Consider the following 21,425-nt stretch of genomic DNA (forward strand, 5'->3'; position numbering starts at 1 on the left):
TTTTCCTTGCTATAATTATTGAAATGTATCACCCTTGGATTTTTACATTTTGCCAATTCTTTTTAGAGCTACTGTACATGCTTGCAAATTCAGCCAAGTAAATGTCTTCGAGTTGTACGGTCCTCTTTGCATATTTACCAATAAAATTTCAGTGCCTCATGGGTCTAATTTCTCTAGCTATGCCTATTTTTTGAGCAGTGTTATGCACATGCCTGGCGGATTTGTGTTTATATACAAGAATTCTCTTGTGCTGGCTGTGAGTGGTAGAGACAATGCTAAATACACTGCTTTCTACATACTAATGTGTTGCATGTTCAACGTGGAATTACCGACCTTCCTTACATGCTCGTTTGTTGGAGTATTTGCTTGCATACTTTGAGTCAATGCTTGTTTGATGGCCTTTCTTGTCACTTTGTCTATTTTTGTGATGTACGATGTGCAGTAGGCTGCAATTCAAAATGAATTGCACATCTGTGTTTATAACCCATAGTTCAAGCATAGTGGCATTAAATTTTTTGTGTAGATGTCTTTTGGATGTATTCTAAGGAATAATTTAGGTTGTGAAATACTTGAACGTAGTGCTATGATATATTCTTTGTCTGTCAATGACAAGGGATGAAGAAAGCCATCAAAATCTAGTTCTAATTAAATAGAGTTTTCTTCCATTGATTTTGCGATGTGCTTGTAAGTTTTTTTGCAAACACGATCGACCTCAAATTCCTTGAGTGGAACCAATACTCTTATTTTCCTCATAGGGCTTCAGGGAAAGAGGAAGCGACAAACTTTGTTTGCTTTCTTGCATGTCTTTCTATGTTTGTGCGTTTGGATTTCTTTGTTCTCTGAAGCAAACTTAGAAGTGTCAGTGAGATAATGTCCTTGTCCATGAACACCTCTATTTCTATGTCCAAGGCTACTCCATAAATTGGTGCATTTCAAACCAAATTAATCCATGGTCATGCTGGCTCCCTATGTTCTAAAGCTCAGTGGGGACAAAGAAAAATCAAATATTTCCCCTAGAATTGCAAACTCTTTCTTGAGTAGTCACTTCAAGGATTGGAACTTGTGCACATAATACCTTGCAGTTGTTATAGGGTTGCAACAAATCAGCTCTCACACATTATCAAGCCCAAGGAGAGAGGATTGAGGTTTGATGGTCCGCAGGCATGCTAGCAATTCCAATTTCTTTCTGCAATAGTAGCTAAAAAATCACAAAAAATGCAGGTGGTCCTAGTTGCCTTAACCATTGGAAACAAGTTCCTTTATAGCTTGTTTTTATAATTTGTTGATGTCCTCAAGCGTCAAAACTCAAAATCCAATATGAGATTCCAAAAGGTGCTCGACGTTTGTGTCTTGCACTACATCCCTCACAAGTATGGTCCTCCCATGCAATTTCCCTTTGTGCATGCGCATCCAAGTGGACGAGAGCACTTGGGAAATCAAAATTTCATTTTTTGAAGAAGAGTTTCTCTATTGATGTTGTAAAGATCTATCCTCAATGGTTAGTTCCTAGCACATGATTTCCTAGTATGACATGTGCTTCAGCAGGATGTATTCCCTTTGGTGGCCATTAAAAAACATAGGCGATGCAAGCTCCTCATAGTGCTTGTTTGTAAATATGGTGAAAGGCACAAAGATGGTATAATTGCTATTGCTCTATCTTTGAAGTCAATTACTTGCTGGCTTATGTATAGCCATGTAGAAGAGTATCTCTTGCAAGGTTGTCTTCTATTGCATGGTTGCAATTGCCATTGTCATCTAATGCTTTTTGTCTTGAGATAATGCTTCTAATATGCTCTTCCCAAAGGAAATTGAGGAAAAAATTATACTCTTTGTACAAAGGAGTTTGTAAAAGCACATTGAGTGATTTAAGCATGAGCATTGGGCACATAAGGCCACTCATGTAGTTGTGTGCAAAGGGTGCATACTTGAGCTTGCACTTTATTACCACCACTATAGTGACACGTCTCTTTAAAAATAAGGTAGCACGTGCTGCACTCTATGGATGTCTAGAATGCTCACAATGGTACTAGAAGACTATACTGACCATCATACATCAACTAATGAATTTGTGCAAATGGTATTATTATTGAGGTTAGGCATGCTTTGATATTACTTACAACACTTGTATACTTTGTACTCGGTTGCAGCATCATGTTCTTTGCAAAAAACTTGGGGACTTTTCTTTAATGGACTTGGCTGAAGCACAAATTGCATATAAGTTTTCACTTCATGTCTGTGCCAATAGTAGTTAGATACCTTTATTTTCTAGGTTGCATTGTGAGATCGATTTGCTACATGTGGACAGTGTTGAGGTCATTGCAAAGCACTCTTGGTGTTTTGCGATGCGCAAGGCAAGAAGGCATCGATTGTTCTTTTGCTTGCAATTGTATTAATGTTTTCCTTGCCCTATAGATTTTTATTACGACCGAGTTTAAGGAGTACTTGTAATGGGGATGCATACTTATGTACTTGGTACCTATTTCTTTGGCTGTCAAACTTGGTATGTCTCTCATTAAGAGAAATAGTGCACTTTCATGTTCATTTGGCCACATGTCATAGGGGCACTTGAGTGGTATCTCATATGGAGCGGTGTTGGGGCAATGTTACCTCAGTAGGGCTCACTAGCTCATCTACAAGCATAGTGTGACGATTTCCCATGACTTCATTACCAATGCTCAAGGTGGCCTATGTCCCAACAATGTCACAACAAATGACCTTGAAAGAGAATTGCAAGGCTTTGCTTAATCGAGTCATACAATCATGAATCAATGCATGTGAATTTGATGTGCTCTGAGGATAAGGACCGTTTGCTTAGTAACACTAGCATTGGGATGCATTTGCACCATTTTGCAATGCAATTCTCTCTAAGGCAACCTAACAACGATGGACTGAGCAAAAATTAATCTAATAAGCAAGTCAAGAAGCCTTGCATATGAGTAAGATATGAAATAATCAAACAAGCATTGGAGGGCATCTAGTTGTTATGATTTTTTGATTTGAAGATGGTTTGCCTACTAAGGACAGACTCGCGAGGATCTACTTGTGCACTCATTGGCTTCGAGTGTGAAGCTCCTTGCATATTGACCACAATTTTTTTAAAATCTCTATTTCAACTTTTATGCCATGATTATGAAGAGGAAAATGAATTATAAGACCAATACTCAAAAGTGGAATTGAAAAATAAATTTCACATTCCAAAGGAAGTTATATGGCTTGAGAGCTTCATTAGACATTTGCCTCAAAGGGAGCTCAAATGCAACCAAATGGTTGGAACTATTGATAAATCTACCACTTGGCTTTATACCACTCTATGAAAGGTGACTCAAGGCCAATCAAAGTGTCCACATGTCCACCACAAATTGTAACAAACACATCCGTGTTGAGATATGGTGCCATGAGCACATAATTAGAGGCTAAGGTATGGTATAGGAATGTATTAAAGTAGTCACCCTAGGATGTGGACTACATGATGTGAGGATGTGGATCAAGGACACCCATAAGGAGAGATGTGGATCAAAGGATCCCTCAAATGTAGACTATTCAAAGGGCTCTCTCTATATAAAAAGCCTATCATGTATTGTTGAATAGTGAAATGCACATACACTCAAGATTCTGTTTATGAGTCCAAGCTAATCTATCTTGGAACCTAATTGACTTGAGGTATAGGTCATGAGCACTCTCTTCATTATGTTTCCACATAGGTTCCATCCATCTTAGAGTGCTCTATAGATCCTGAGGCACACATGTTTTCTCATGGTATCAGAGCATATGTTTAGCTAGGTCTAGCTTAGTTTTAGGTTCTTGAGAGATTTTTGTTGAAAGATTTGTCTTCTCATTAAAAAGAGATTTAGGTCCATTCTCTTTTGAGTGAGATTTTTTGTGAGAGAGTATTATAGTCTAATCCGATGGCCGGAGCCAAAGCATTTACAAGAAGTCGATAAGCTCTTCTCCCTTGTGTTTGAGATGTAGCAATCTTCTCCTTAGGGAAAGAGTTAGAGAGAGAAATATCCTCTCTTAGAAGCACCTCATAGTTCAATGCAATTCACAAGCAACATCTAGTTCAATGCAACAAAGAAAGCTATAGCCACTCAACTCACAACTCCATGAACTACAATGACAAATGCCTCCAACAGTAGCTCTTCAGCAACAACCAACTCGACCGACTCCTGCAGCGGTTCTATAGCGCCCGCGAACTCACACAACAAAGGCCTTGTCATCGACCTCAGCACCTCTAATGCATGGCTGTTTGTAGATACTAGTAGCGTGGATGTCTGTAGATACCGGTAGCTCACTTAAACCGAGAAATTCACTTAGAAGAGCAGTGAGGGAGATGCTTAGCTTGCAGACAATTTGGGAACAACTCGAGCGGCCGAGTACTCGCAAGGAGGAAGGAGCTACATGGAAACAGCACGAGTGGCAAACACCAAAATGAAAGCAAAGGCGTAGACAAAAGCACCAACGAGCACCTCCATCAATGAAACCATCAGCGCCTTCACCCTAGTATCCCGAGCTTAACATTGTTCCATTAAACCCAGTAGTGGATATGACAACCCATCATGCGATGGGTGTGAGAAAGAGGCACAGGGAATCAAGCGGTCATCAATCTCCTCAGCAGCAACAACCTGCTGCACTTCTAGTGGACCTCAATCTAACCTCTACCATTGCCCTGCAGTCGGGCGTGTTGTCCATGGGCCTTCGCCTAGATTTTTAATGATCGCTACACAATCATAGGCCCAAGACCCGAAGTTGGATCTGTTGTCCCATCTACGCTGAGGGATGAGTTGCCCACACAACTATTGCAACAACAAGAAGAAGCTCTTCCTAACATTCTACCATGTGGTGGATAAGTCTCAGGGTAGGCCTAAATGAGCTTGGGTCAGAGCCCATGGTTAAACTGGTTGCCACATCATTTGCCACATGTCATGTTGCCATATCATCAATGAAACTTGGCACATAGTGCTACATCAACCTGCACAATCAGTAGTGCCACCCAAGCACAATCCTGCATGCAGCATGTGAATCCATATGCCACATCATCAATTGCCCCACTTCGTGATCAAAACTTCAACAAGCCATAACTTCCAATCCAAGAAGAATTTGCACATGCTCCAAAAAGGAAAAGTGAGCGTCTTTTCGAGCTCTAAGCACATGTCGAGTCAAAAATCATTGTTAGCAATTAGAAACTGCCATTGAAGAAAAATGAAGCTCATGGTAAGACCTTTGGAACAAATGCTAAAGCAACGCATGAACGCAAAAAGCATGCCGGAAGCACAAGTGCATGAGATGACCATAGCACAGAACATGGCATCCATAGAAAGAATTAAGGCACATGGAAGAACAAAGCATCATGCATCAAGCTACATCAAGTGAAGAATAGAAGACCATCAACAACATGTATTGAGAAGCAACATCCTTTCCACCTTCAGCCCACACGTTTGTAAATCAAACCTGATCACCTGAGAGTAGCCATGTAAGAACCCAGGGAAGAATTTGATCTTGTAATACCCACACTTGACCACCTTAAGTAGCAATGTATGCACTAAAGGGAGGTGATGGATTTGTAGCTCAAATCTGACCACCTTGCGGTAGCCAATGGATCATGTCACCAAGGGAAGGTGTTGAGATATGGTGCCATGAGCACATAATTGTGGGGGTTAAAGGTCACTGTGCCTTTACCCCGGTTATGTACAATACTCAAACACATATATAAATGAATGAAAAAGAAGATTAGGGTGGTTCTGCACCCACCAAACTTGTGTGGCTCTCTGTCTCTCTCTCTCCTTCTTCCGTTCTTGCTTTCGTTGAGAGCACTCTCAACTGGTATCAGAGCCTGGGTGATCTAGCTGAGCGTGCATGAATGCTTGAAGCTTAGCAGCTCTGTGGGAAGAAGGAGAAGCTCTGTGGGAAGCTTTATGGGTGACTTTACTTGCATCCGAGTGTGCAGAGACCTTGGAGGAACCTTTGGAAAAGCCACTTTGGTTTTGCGAAGTGGTTTTGAGAGCCTGTTAAGAGTTTTCAAAGAAAAAGTCGTTTTTTGAGCTTTTCCCTGTTCCGTTCGACGACAGAGACTCCATATTGACTTGTAGAGGCAACTATTGCTTGCTTTTGGTGTCCACTTCACTTCAGGAGCTTGGAAACTTCTTCATTCTTGAATCTGGGATCATTTCATTGGATTTCTGGCTCACTTTGTCAATTTCTGCGTTTTTTGCCCGGGTGTTGGAACTCAAGTTTGGAGCGACCATTTGCAGATTTGTCAGTTCCGGTGGACTCAGGAGGTCCTAAAACCTCTATGTTGCTCATCATTCGCACTCCGGTGGAGTTTACAAACAGCTCTGTTTCCAAAAACGTTTTTCAGTCTGTGTGTTGGACCCAGTGATTGAGACCACGGTTTCCAAAACCGTCTGTCCCATTACGTTCCGGACGCCCAAAAACCCCTACCTGTCAGTTCTTGCACGATTTGGTGGAGGATTTTCAGAGTTATAGATCTCTGTGTATTCAATTTCGTCTCTCTATTATGCATTTTTCATTCTAAGGTTTTGAAACCTTAGATTTATGCCACATGGTAGTGGATAAGTGTTGACTCCCATTTCTCACTCATTGGTTGGGATTTTGGAGTTCTGGCAGAAGAGAGATATTTGCAGATTTTCTTGCTGAGTCCGATTATGCAATGGTGCCCATGTTTTGAGGCATCTCAGGTTCTATTTTCAATAGCGGTCATTACCGTGGGACTATGATTTCTTGAGCATACCTTATGCAAATCACTCTGGTTGCAGTTTGAGCAGTGTGTGCTCATTCGTGGTGTGCATTGGGTTGCAGTGAATGATTTATAGGCCATTTGGATGCATTACGGTCCTTATTAGATGTGCTGATAGGCCCAAATTGCCTTGTGGGATGCTATTTTTTATGGACGCTTTGCACATGGATGCTATTTTATGCTGAGGGATAGCTTTGACACATTGCAGATGATGCACTGATAGTGCTATGCTCTCTTGGATGAGATATTATTGATGCATATGCCAGTGGACGGTGTTTATGCTTGAGTCATTTGGCACTTATTGGCATTTTCTTTTGCGCCAGATTTGCTCATATGGATGCATAGTATATGCACATGAGTCAGCTGCATCTTTTGATGCTTTGAGCTTTGAGTTTTTGGTGATATTTCAGTCTATTGTGGCATACACATTTGGATGCACCTAGTATTTGTTGTGATTCTCTCTTGCAGGCACTAGCATTTGGGATTTTGCTTTATTTGCATCATGGCATCCTCTTCCATGTCTAAAAAGGAGTTTTTCAGCATTAAAAAGTTTGATGGGACAAACTTTTCTTTGTGGAAAGAACAAATAAGGGATGTGCTTATTCAAAAGAAGCAGATTAAACCCTTGGCAGGGATTGAAGCTAAGCCTGCAAATATGTCTGAGGATGATTGGAATGAGTTGGATGCATTAGCAAAGTCTACTATTAGACTTCATTTTGCAGAGTCAATTTATTTCACAGGAGCAGACTACGGAAGATTTGTGGAAGAAACTGTGTGCCACTTATGAGAAGGAAACTGCCTCTAATAAAGTTTACCTCATGAAGAGGTTGTTTGAGCTGCAGATGAAGGAAGGGTTCTCCATTGCTTCTCACTTGAATGAATTCAATATTATTTTCAGCCAGCTTCAGGCTCAGAAGATGAATTTTGATGCGGAGACTAAGGCAATATTTCTCTTATGTTCATTGCCATCCTCATGGGATACCTTCCGTACAGCTGTCAATAACTCTGCACCTGGTGGAGTACTAAAATTTGATGATGTTGTGGGTAGCTTGTTGGCCAAGGAGATTATACGGAAGTCTATGGATGGCAACAAGCAGGATGCAGCCTTAAATGTGCAAAGGGGCAGATCACAGTTCAGGGGGAAGTCCCAAGAAAAAGGGAAGTCTCGTAGCAAATCCAGGGCACGGAACATTGAGTGTTACCACTGTGGCAAGAAGGGCCATATGAAAAAGGATTACTACAAGCTAAAAAGAGAGCAAAAGGATAAGAAAAAGAAAGCAAATTGGGGTGCAAATCAAAAGGAAGAGAGTCCAAGGGAGGACAAAGGAAAAGTGAAGATCGACGAGATCAATGCAGTCACACATGATAGTGACAATGACGTTCTTTTCATGTCTAGTTTATCTGCAGAGTTGCTTACCACTTCAGATGATGCATATTCCCAGGATTGGATTTTGGATTCTGGTGCTTCATTCCATGTTACTCCCCATAGAGAATGGTTCTCCACTTATGACAGTGGAAAGATAGGTTGTGTGCATCTTGGAAATGACAAGTTGTGTGCCATCCATGATGTTGTGGGCAGCTTGTTGGCCGAGGAGATTAGACGAAAGTCTATGGATGGCAACAAGCAGGATGCAGCCTTAAATGTGCAAAGGGGTAGATCACAGTTCAGGGGGAAGTCCCAAGAAAGAGGAAAGTCTCGTAGCAAATCCAGGGCACGGAACATTGAGTGTTACCACTGTGGCAAGAAGGGCCATATGAAAAAGGATTGCTACAAGCTGAAAAGAGAGCAAAAGGATAAGAAAAGGAATGCAAATTGGGGTGCAAATCAAAAGGAAGAGAGTCCAAGGGAGGACAAAGGAAAAGTGAAGATCGAGGAGATCAATGCAGTCACACATGATAGTGACAATGACATTCTCTTCATGTCTAGTTTATCTGCAGAGTTGCTTACCACTTCAGATGATGCATATTCCCAGAATTGGATTTTGGATTTTGGTGCTTCATTCCATGTTACTCCCCATAGGGAATGGTTCTCCACTTATGACAGTGGAAAGACAAGTTGTGTGCATCTTGGAAATGACTATGCATGTGACATAGTGGGAGTAGGTGACATAAAGTTTTCTTTTGCAAATGGGTTTGCATTTATTTTGAAACATGTGACATGTGCCTAAGTTGACCAAGAGTCTTATTTTAGTGGGTCAGCTAGATGATGCTAGTTTTCACACCACTTTTGGCTTTCAGAGTTGGAAAATTTAGAAGGGCTCTATGCTTTTGGCCAGGGGTGCCAAGTGTGGGACTTTGTATCCCTTACATGTATCAGGGGTATTTGATCATGTTGTTGCAATAACCAAGCAGCCAAGCACTTCTTTGTGGCATTGCAGGTTGGGGCACATGAGCCAGAATGGAGAGATGGGCTATCGTCTCTGGGATCCAGAAGTAAAGAAGATCATACGCAGCCATGATGTAGTCTTCAATGAGAAGAAGATGCATAAGGCACCCATGAGGGATGTGGAAATGAGGAGAATCACTTTTCCAGGATGTGAATCCACCTGCATATGTTGATAGACAGCAAGTTGTCCATGCACCAAATGTGCAAGAAATGGTACCACCAAGTACTCCCATAGGTATACAATCAAGGGTAGATGATGGATCATCTATTGGTGGAAATGATGAGCCAAATGTGGCTGATATGTAGGTGGGACAGCAAGCTGAAATGCCCTTGAGAAGATCATCTAGAGTGTCTAGACCACCTGATAGGTTTGTTCCAGGGGTAGACTATGTGATGCTTACTGATTGCGGGGAGTCTTCTTGCTACAGAGAGGCTATGATGCATGAGGATCAACGCAAGTGGGAGTATGCTATGCAATCAGAGATGAGTTCACTTATGAAGAATAAGACTTGGGACTTGGTTTCTTTGCCACATGGAAAGAACGCGTTGCCATGTAAATGGGTCTAAAAAATGAAGGTCACAGGTGATGATGTGCCTAGGTACAAGGCCCGTTTGGTCGCTAAAGGGTTCAAGCAAGAGAAGGGTGTGGACTTTGATGAGATATTCTCTCCAGTTGTGAAGATGACCACACTTAGATGCATGCTTGGACTAGTGGCATCAAAGGATATGGAGCTTATGTAGATGGATGTCAAGACAGCTTTCTTGTATAGGGATTTGCATGAGGAAATTTACATGGTGCACCCGAAAGGCTTTGAAGAAAAGGGCAAAGAGCATTTAGTTTGCAAGCTGAAGAAGAGTCTCTATGGTCTTAAGCAAGCGCCTAGAGAATGGTATCAGAAGTTTGATGCTTTCATTTGGTCCCAAGGTTTTAGAAGGAGTGAAATTGATCACTGCCTCTACACTGAAAGGGCTAAGGATAATAGCATGATAATCTTGGCATTATATGTGGATGATATGCTATTGGCTAGCAAGAATACTTATGAGCTAGATGCATTAAAGGCCAAGTTACATGAGGCCTTTGATATGAAGGATTTGGGACTTGCAGGTCATATTCTTGGTATGCGCATCACGCGTGATCAGAGTAGGAAACTCCTTTGGCTTTCACAAAAAGAATATGTTACAAAAGTATTGCAGCGTTTCAATATGGAGGGGGGGAAGGCAGTGAGTACTCCATTGCCTCCATATGTGAAACTGAGTCATACAGATAGTCCCAAATTAGATGAGGAAAGGGCCATGATGGCCAAGGTTCCTTATGCATCAGCAGTTGGGAGTCTTATGTATGCTATGATAGCTACTAGACCAGACATTGCATTTGCAGTGGGAGTTGTTAGCCGGTATATGGCTAATCTAGGAAAGAGGCATTGGGAGGCAGTTAAGTGCATCATGAGGTACATGAAGGGTACCAAGGAGATGTGCATCTGCTTTGGTAGAGGAGACATGCATGTACTTGGGTACACAGATTCAGACTATGCAGGGCATGTGGATAGTAGGAGATCCACTTCTGGTTATGTGTTCACCTTTGCAAGTGGTGTAGTGTTGTGGATGTCTCATGCACAGAAGTGTGTTGCCTTGTCTACCACAGAGGCTGAGTATGTTGCAGCCACAGAGGGTTGCAAGGAGGCTATATGGCTTGGTCGGCGAGTGGGAGATTTGGAGATTCATACAGGTGTACCGACATTGCATAGTGATTTCATGAGTGCTATTCAGCTAGCACGGAATCCGGTCTTTCATGCAAAGACCAAACACATTGAGGTCAGGTACCATTTCATCAAGGAGGTACTTGAGGACAAGTGCATAGAGCTTGTCAAGGTTCATACAGATGATAACCATGCAGATATGCTGACAAAGAGTCTACGTAGTCAGTGGTGCAAACAACAATGAAGACCAAAATCAACCATTTGGTCTTTTATACATGTCACCTTTTGAAGGGAGGGCCAACCCTTTTCCTTTTTAGCACTCTCCCTCACTTTACAACCAAGGGCTCTTGGGCCCGTAGGGTGCCAAGGCATATTGCTATTCTTACCATCTCTCCCTACTAGAGGAAATATCACTTGTGTTAACCATATTAAAGCACTTGGGACAAACCTGGTATTAGGAGGTGGTCCTAACTGGTTCCCAAATAGCGCTTGTGGTAGCCTCGTGCCTCCAAGGCTTAGGTGATTTGGGGCTCAAACTCCCTGAGCACCCTCACACATTCACCTGTTTGTGGTCATGCGTGATGCATGAAACTCAAACCTAGAGTGGTGAGGCTCAGCTTCCGCGAGACACTCAATGGTAACCCTGTCTCAAGATTATATTTGGGGAACAAACTCCCTGAGTTTGAGCTGTACTCCTTTCATGGCTATTTTCGTTGGCGTGGCTATTTTCGTGGATGTGGAGCTGAAAAGTGCAAGGCGCTTGCACTCCTCATGCTTCTTGGACGTGGCCTAGAAGTGTGTATTTCCTTGTTCCTGGTGTGCATCTCCTTGTTCCTGGCGATGGTAGCTGGAACATACAACCTATGCCTGAGATCCTTGAATCCTTGTACTTTGGAGTGGACTTTGGGTATTTGGGGATCAAACTCCCTGAGTTTGAGCTATACGCCTTCCGTGTGCACATCACTTGTAATCACTGACCTTGGTGTATTTGGGTATCAAACTCCCTTGAGCTTGTCCATTGAAATAGATCGCTTGGCCTAGTCACCTTTACTCACTGATTACCCTGCATTTGGTGGTTGTATTCTGTGGATGTTAATAGTTCATAATACCGCTCAATATGTACCACAAACCCGCACGATACATGACTAAGACCATGCGGTGTATACATCCCCACACGGTATAAGTGAACACCAGGCGGTACACGAGCCCTTATACCGCACGTTATTATGTGGTAACTAGTTGCAGTCGGGGTCTCGATTAAAAAATGTGGCAAGGCCAGTTTAGATTGCTCCTAGGGGGCAAAAAATGTTAAAACGTTTTAATTCGCCGAATTAAAACGGGCGTTTTAATTCGTCGAATTAAAACGCCCGTTTTAATTCCTCCGCAAGGCACCAATGATGTTGTTCCATGAGGTTTGCTAGTTGCATTGGATTTTGTGAGCGTGCTCTAAGAAAGTGTGAAGGTGGCACGTCTATGTGTTGATCCACGAGCACGGCCATGAACCTATTGATCACACATTAAGTCCAAAGGCAAGGCATGAAAACAAAGATAAGAACAATCTTCTAACACAATGACGGTGGTGGAGTCAAGCCATGGCATGACTGTCCCCAATTTCTCATTGAGCCTCAAGCACGAATCATGATAAGTTTGGACCATGAGCGGCACATGCAACGGGAGATCAAACAAGAAAATTTGGGATGATTTTATCATGGTGGAAGGAATGTCTAACTAGTGGGAGTTAGTGATGCCAAATAGCCAAAGGCACTTGCTCAAAGACATGTTAAACCAGAGGTAAGACAGTGCCAAGCACACAGCCATGTCCATAGTGATGATTGCCAACATGGAGCAAATTGACACCCAAAGCATGGTTCGGATGATCACTAAAATGCAAGAATTTTAGTTTTAAATTCTTGATTGAGTTGAGAGGAAATGACCACAACTAAGATGCTCGAAGATAATGATCATAACAAGGGGACCAAGGAAGCATACATGAATTATCTCCCTTGTACCCTGGTTAAAATAGCTCAAAGAGGTTCAACCCATTTTTGATTTGGTTATTTTCAAAAGCAGCACATGTCTGAGGTATCCTCAAAGGGTTTAGACAAGAGATTAATGAGGAAGATGTCTGCACCAAGCTAAGTGACCTAAAGTCGAAGAAGGACAAGGCTATCCCAAGACTTTGTTTTACAAATTTAGGACCTCATTGATTAGTTGAGCACACTACTTGATGGCAACTCCTTGAGTGCGTGGTTGACTTTATGTTGTATATGAAGATGGATTTGCTCTCCACAAAATTTGTCAATCCAACTCAGACATATAACTTAGAGCTCCTGATCAAACTAGGAGAAAAGTGGTAAATCCAAGCCCAAGCGAAAGAAGAAATTCAAGTAAAGTGAGAACTTGATGATACTTCATCTAAGAAAGATAAACTGAAGTCTAAGATCAAGAATGCCTTGTAGGACTTAGATGCCCAAGGAAACCCCAATCCCACTAAGAAGTGGTGTGACAAGTGCTCTTGACATTGGCACACTGAAGATGATTGTAGAACCAAGTACTACAATTCATGTTCAAAGTTTTGGCATGATCAATATGGGTGTTAGTATGCCAAGAAACGCACTGCAAGATTTCAACTAGGTGGCATAGGAAACCAAGCCCAAGGATGAGCATCCACCAAGTCTTAAGCAAGATTGAGGTAAGGGCAAAGGCAAAAATGACAAGGGACAATACCAAGGAACATCCCTGATCAGATGCCATTTCTATGGATAACATAGTTATACTAAGGCAAAATGTAAGTTATGGTTGGAGCATATGAAGCTGCCTAAAAGCTATGTATAAAGACAAGAAATTGACCCTAATTTTGCCAAGTAGCCACTTCCTAGAATTATTCAAAAGCATCAATAATGTATTTTGGGGTTTTGATTATTTTCCATAATAGCTTAAATAGTGAAAAAATTTTGGAATTATTATGGATTGGAACTTGCACCTATTACTTTGAGTTCTACCTAAAGTTTTAAGGTCAACCTTACACCGACATTTCAAGCTATTTTCTCAGGTTTTAGATAAAATGGCCATACTTGTTACTTAGAATGAGTTTTCTTAGAGTTTTTAAGTCCTAGAGCCTAAGGATAACTATAACACATATGGTCATATTTCCTTGGAGCTAGTTAATCATACTCATTATGATCTATGGCCTTAAATGTAATTTTAGTGAATGCTCATGGCGAGGCAAAAATTGATCTTTTGCAAATTCTTTGACATGTCTAACAAGTTCCAAACTTAACCATACTTCATATATGTCTTCAATAGGATATTATGGAGTAGAGTGAGTTTTTTAGGGACCTAATATCACGTAGAACACCAAATTCAAATCGTATATTGATTGTTCCTTATGCTGTAATTCATGCTAAATTCAAGATACAAGGGTTAAAGGATATCATAAGAACCTTAATACATTTAAATGATACTTATAGAGTGCCTCTAATAATGAATGAGTGATACCAATTTAAAAAAGTTATATGCAAAACACTTACATACGTGATAATGCAAAACTATAAAAATGAGATTTCATACGGAACCTGTTTTGGTAGTTGATATTAGAAGTATTTAATCTCTTTTAGTTTTAGCCTTTATTATGATGTGATGACTTTACCTTATGATATAATATTGATATAATTAAGATATGGCACTTTTTGGCTATTATGTGTAGTATATAAGGATAATTATTTATGAAATGTGACTAGTGTTAAGAATGAAGAATTCAAAATTTGACTTTTAAAAGTTGAAATTCAAACCTCATGCCTACTTTCAACTCAACAATTCCACTTAAAATTTGAAATTTGCATTTCAAATTTCAAGTTTAATCTTCAAAACTTCAAATTTCACACAATCTTAGCTTCAATTTCCATTGCTATTGAATAGACTCGAGAGCATGCTAATGGAAATGGCATGGATCGAGCAAATGTAAGGATAAAGTAAATTCCTAATCCGTATCATCTTATTATTTGTCTAATATAATTAATTGCATACCTAGATGGCCATAGGGACATCTTGTTGATCTTCCTACCCTTTTGTTCAAAAGCATTCTCTGTCAACTTCACACACACACACACAATACACATAAAGGTTTCCTTGACAAAAATTTTTTGCTTTTAAAATTATGTTTAGAAAAAATAGACACATACACACATATAATATAAATGCCATACATACACACATATGCAATGCATGTCAGTAGGCAAGTCTAGGCTAGAGACTCGAGAGCGGGCAAGACAACTAGTCAAATATTTCATGCACTATCCCAAATGTTCAAATATCTCACACATAATCCATCGGGAATCGATCAACTCCAAATATTTAAGAAGGGAGGCAAAGGATGGTACCTCTTTGTACTATTTTGTTTATGGCTCATTTCTCCATCGTAGCTCTAGTTGCCAAAATGTCATGTTGCACGAGCTGATTGGAGAACTTAGAGAGGAAGAGAAGGAAGGAGTGAGGCTAGAGAAGGGAGGAGTAGGGAGAGTGGGCTGGAAAGGTTGGAGAGAAGGAAAAGGAAAGAGGGAGGTTGGAGAAGGGAGGCGAAGGAGGGTGAATAGGTTGGAGAGGATGCCAAGGAAGAAGGGAGGTTGGAGAGGTTCAAGAGGAGGCAAAGGAAGGAGAGAGCGAGGAGGGAGAAAAGGAAGGAGTGAGTGAGTGAGAGGTTCAAGAGGAGGCAAATAAGGAGTGAGTGAGTGAGAGGTTCAAGAGGAGGCAAAGAAAGGAGTAAGTGAGGAGGGAGCCAGAAGGGCTAAAAGAGTGAGCAAGGAGGGAGAAGGTGCAAAGGGGAGAGGGAAAGAGGGAGAGCTAGTGTCAGAGAAGGTGTGGTGGAGTGGAAGAGGGGGTTGGAGAGGAGGTGAGTAGTGGAGTAGGTAATATGGTTGGAGAGGAGGAAAATATGGGGATATGAAGAAGGAGCAAAAATTCGACAGGAGGTGGTTGGAGAAGAGGAAGAGGCGGGGAGTTGAATGTTGGAGGGGTTGGAGAGAAGGCAAAGGTGGGGAGGTAAGGTTGGAAAAACATTGGCGGGTTGGAGAGGCAGGTCTGCTGATGAGTGGTACAGAAAGAGTGATTTTGGTAGGTTGGAGAGGGCAGGTTTGCTAGTGAGTGGTGATTAGGCAGGTAGCATTGTGGAATGAAAAGGAATCCCAACTTGTCCTTGAGCCATGTGTCTATTTAATATCCTTTGGATTTACAATAATCCAAGGGTTAACATTACAATGTGTTGGGATTTCAGCAACTGCTTCCCCTTCCTTCCCAGTTCCCATCTTCTTTGTCATGGAGCCGCCAAGTTGTTTCCTACACAAAGGTGAAGGTGGGTGGTGCTTGTAGTATGCTTGGGATGGGCATCATTTGCGTGTGGTAGAGGAGAGATGTTATCCGGCTGAAGGCAACCGAAGCATGCCGTGGGTTGAAGACTCTATGGCAAAGGTGCACGGAACTCTAAAGGCGCTATTCGTCACTGAGCATGTCCATTCCAATTACATCGTCTATTTGCCCTGAAAGTGTCTTCATCGCATCTTCAGTTCTGCTCTAAAGTGCAATGTATGCAGGTTCTTTATCTTTAACTTTCCTATCCTACCGTCATGTTGAACTGCACAGGTTCCTATTTTTTCTTTTCTTCCCCAAAAATTTTGGTGGTGGTCTGGGACATTTTTGCAACATGGATGCAGGCAATGTTGCGAGCAGTTGCAGTGGAAGCAAGAAGAGCTTTTCCATCCGCCGCTGCAGCTCTAAACTGGGTTTTAAAGGAAGGACTTGGGCGACTTGGTAAATTTAAGTACATGGCAAGTCTTGGTCGTACATTTGACTCTACTTGAAGGTTAGTAAAAAACCTCCTGGCTATGCAGAATTATGGAACGTATTCGAGCTTAACAAATTATTGGCGTAGGGAAAAAATTAATATTTGTTAACTATATTTTGAAATGATATCTCGGAAGTTGCAAATGATGTGATGATTTATGAGGCAATCACCTGATTGCATATTTGTAGGACTAGGTGTGAATTTCAAACTGCGATCTTCTAAAGTCTATCCTCTGAACCCGTCAACAATAATAGCCTCTTACATCATACTTTACGTAGATTTATCTTCTTTGCAAATGCAGCTTACACTATATCTTGGCGATGTACTTTGTGCTGAAGCAAAAATCTTTGGAAACAATCTACCCACAAGGCCACGAGGATTTTGAAAAGCCTTTCATATGAGTAAAGTCAAAGGTAACGATTAAATTCAAATATAACATATTCTCTGTCAATACAGCTAGCTACCTACCCGGATCTAGTTGGAGAATTAATAAACAAGCTTAGAGCTAATTACTAATATTTGTCCCCCCAAATTAATATAGGTTAATGGACCCTCTCTCCACTCCAAAATCATGTTCCCCCTACTCAACTACTATTAAGCTAAGTCAATTAGTCAAAATTTAAAAATCCTTGTTAATTACTCCCACATTAATACTATAAGCAAAGTTAATCAATCTTCTTAGTTAATGGCACTATTTATTAAAGGATTGAAAATTTTCATTTCAAAAAATTCTTAATTAGTCCCCCAATTAATACTATTAAGGTAAGCTAATGGCTATCTCCCCCCAATTAGTCCCGTCCCATAACTATTAGCATTGAAATTGTTACTTTAGTTAATATTGAATAGGCTTGTTTTTTTTATTTTAGCACATTAGTGTTAATATGTTTGTTTTTTAACTTTTATTACGTTATAGTCTATTGGTGTATTTTCTTAAGTTTTAATAGCTTATTGTTGATTAGGTTGGTTTCAAATAGATAATTAACTATCAGTTGTTAATAATAAATAAATAGACGAGATTCATTATTTATTAATCTAAATTATTACCTACTATTAGATGGTAATTATTCGATTAAGAAGTAATTCTCATCCAAGTAGTCAAATTATCTTCTATTTGCTAGTTGATCAAACATAATACTGGATTTAAACACTATTGCATATTAAGCGAGAACTACTGCATGTTACCCACTCTTAAGATTCCCTCAAAATAGCTAGCTAAATTTTAAAATTGAGGTGGAATTGAAACCTATCCATTTAAAAACATAATAGTTTTATATAGATTTATGTTTTGGGGATAATTTTAAAAATTTCAAAATTAAATAAAAAATGATTTTTAAAATGAAATATCTATTAAAAAAAGGCAATTTTAGAATCCTTGATAATTTATTAACCAACATTTTTAATAAGATGCACTTTGTGATGCGTATTTATTTAATGTAGATTAATATTTATGACTTTGGGTAGATGGTAAGACTGTTTTCTTGAGAATTTCTATTTTCATAGAACTCATGACTGATTGTACAAGATATGATGAACAGTTTAATGAAAATAGAACTAAATATTAAGATAATTTACAAATACCCTCATAGGGAGACTCTCTTTGATATGAGAAGCTCTAGATGTTTCAAAGTTGTTCTTCATTATTGAATTAATCAGGTTACCTTAATCTCTTTTCCCTCCTACAAAGAGAGTTGATTACAATATTTCATTGTAATATTTCAAATTGAAGCTTTGACACTTTACATTTGGAGCCTTCATTAATTAGATATTTTAACTATGAGTTTTAAACCCCAAAAAATGAAATTAAGTTTAAAGAGGAGGTCTCCTATCTAAAACTGATAAAACAAAGATGATACACAAGTTTGAAAACAAACATTTTTATTTAATTGATTATAATGTTTAAAACTACAGAATAGAATATATTAAAGCTTGCTAAATAATGTATTAATAAACATACTTTAATTTATTATTTAAAAACATTATAACAAAACAAATTCAAAAACATTATGATAAAATTTAAAAAATGCAATAATCAAGATTCGTAAGAAATCTTTGCTTTCAAGACTATTATAAATCAACAATAGCTTATGGTTTATTTCTAAATCTTCATTATAAACATTATATTATTTAAACATTAAGCATAAACATTATAAATAATAATTATACGAGGCGTTCAAAATCTTCATTATCATGACAATTTGCATACTATGAAAGAAATAAAAGAGAGCTCATATTCAATAAAAGAGTATAATGTCATTACATCAATTGAAAGATTTGACATCTTAAATGTCATACAACTATTCATCAGGTCTCTGAGTTGTTTATTGGGTTGTTTGGTCTTCAAATGCTACTTCTTCAAATTTGTTAAAGGCAAGCTAGGGCTCTCTAGATGCCAACTGTATTACTATTGTCGGCAACTGATGATGCTTGGGTAGAGGAATGGAAAAAGCTCCAAACTAGAGCTCTATTATGTGCCTTAAATGGCAACATAATGGCATCAATCTATATGTGTCCCATTGCCCAGAGTGATATCGTTGACACTTCCCTTTAATTAAAAACCATAAGGAATGTCGACTATGGCTAACTTGTAAGCACATTTGGGAATGTTGACAGCAAAATCCTTCATATCATAACAGAAAACTTTATAGTAATTAACCCTTAGAGGGTCAGAGAGAGGGCTGAAGATCTTTGAACAGATTATCATCTTTCTCCAAAAGAAGGAGACCGTCTCTCCTTTCCTTTTCAAGTCTTGCTGGCAAGGAAATTACTTGGACAAGGAAAGTCCAAGCTATTGGATTTTGCACTAGTTTTTTGCATTACAAACAAAAGAAAAGTTAAACAATTCTATGCTTTAATCAATAGCAATTGCAAATAAGAAATCTGATGATATACTTACTATTTTTTTGAACCAATGAAGAATGGCTTCAAGGATTCAAATGCATTGGAGACAAGATAATATGTACTATTTGCTCCTAAGGTTGTACATTGAGTCGGACCATCATTTTCTCTTGCATTCTCATATAAGTCTTAAGGCTGCAATAAAAAGAATACATTGAATTATACATAAGCATCTTATAAACATAAATAAAAACAAACTTATTCAAAAAATGAACATAGGAGCTTACTCTTCAAGGTAGAATTCTCGGCAATAAGCAGCAAGTTGCAATAGTTCAGCCATTGTAAGGCTCACCTTCATTTTATGAATTGTTTTCCACGCTTGTATCATTTTAGTGGCTTGAACTTGCTTGTCAAATATTCACGTAGCCTGGTTAGCTGTGGTACCAAGTTCTGCTTAGATGATAGGTCAATGGCCTTTTAGCTCCTTTGACAACATGGATGCCACCTATTTATGTTCCTTCTAATTGATGCCCTTGGCTAGAGATGGTCCCTTTTTAGAACTGTCTACTCCAACAAGATCCGACAAAGGATATTGTCCAGGCCATACTAGCACTTCACGCCATGTTCCCAAAGCTGCAAATGTTGAGCACCAAGATGCCATGCAATTCCATGCACGGGATGATGCTGAGGGTAACAAACCTGTAGATGAAAAGAAGTATTGCGATGCTTAGTCAAAGCTGCATTCAATTTCACCTCATGCACTGATGGGTGCTAGGAATGCTGAGACACTTAGGTTGAGAGGTCACACCCATGGCAAGATTGTTTATATGTTATTTGACAACTAACTCCCTCGACACAAATGACCTTGCAGACACTGAATAGCACATGATAAGCTAGGTTGTATTGTTAGAATCCACAAAACTCTACATAATTACTCATTGCAAGAGACCACTTTGCCATTGACATTGTTTAGAATGTGATTGGATGAGGCCTTTGGGGGAGTATGTGCTGTGAATGCCATTATGACTCTCTGCTTTGCACACAAGGACAGGATAGTGGTATTGCAGGGTCTCACAATGCCGAAAATGCAGCTAATTACAGCAAGGTGATTGATTCATCAAACAAGCACTGTTCCACTTGTGAAGGATGTCGATATGCAGCAGAACTTTCTGCTTTGCCCCATCAACTATCGCAAAGAGACATGTGACCATCTCTTTGTCTTGGAGCATGGCAGCAAGGCCATCAACAACCTTTCATGTCGTCTTTCTGAAGTGAACGTGAGAAAGTACCACAACAGGTGGAGTCGCTTGAGAAAAAGTTCATTTCTCACAGCACTTCTTTTGCCTCGCCAGTGCATTTGGTTTATAAAAAGATGCTCCTCCTGTATGTGCATTGATTACAGAGATCTAAACAAGGCCACTATTAATTGATGGATGTGCTCAAGGGTGCTCAGTTGTCAGTGAGATAGATCTACTGTCTAGATACCAAGAAATCATGGTGAGAGAGGATGATCAGCACAAAACAGCTTCCTGCATAGAAAGGCACCTGTAAAAGTTCAAGGTGATGCCATTTGGATTCAATAGTGCACCAGCCATCTATCATGCATCAATGAACAAGATATTGCAGCAACTTGTATTCCAATATGTGTTGGTAATTTTTTATGACATCTTAATTTACAACAAGAGCAACTAGGAGCACGTCTTCATTTACAACACGAGCAACTAGGAGCACATAGAACATGTCACATAATTGCTGGACATTTTGAGGTTCCATCAGCTCTATGCTAAGGCCAGCAAATACACCTTTATGGTAGAAGAAGTTGATTATATTGGGCACCACGAATTATTTACAACAATGGCTAGCATACTCACTGCCAGTACAGCATATTACTCTAAAACGCAAGGTCAATCTAAGAGG

This window comes from Dipteris shenzhenensis, chromosome 18, assembly GCF_047967505.1.
Source record: "Dipteris shenzhenensis isolate YYH24624 ecotype China chromosome 18, Dip_SZ_1.0, whole genome shotgun sequence".
Taxonomy (NCBI): domain Eukaryota; kingdom Viridiplantae; phylum Streptophyta; class Polypodiopsida; order Gleicheniales; family Dipteridaceae; genus Dipteris; species Dipteris shenzhenensis.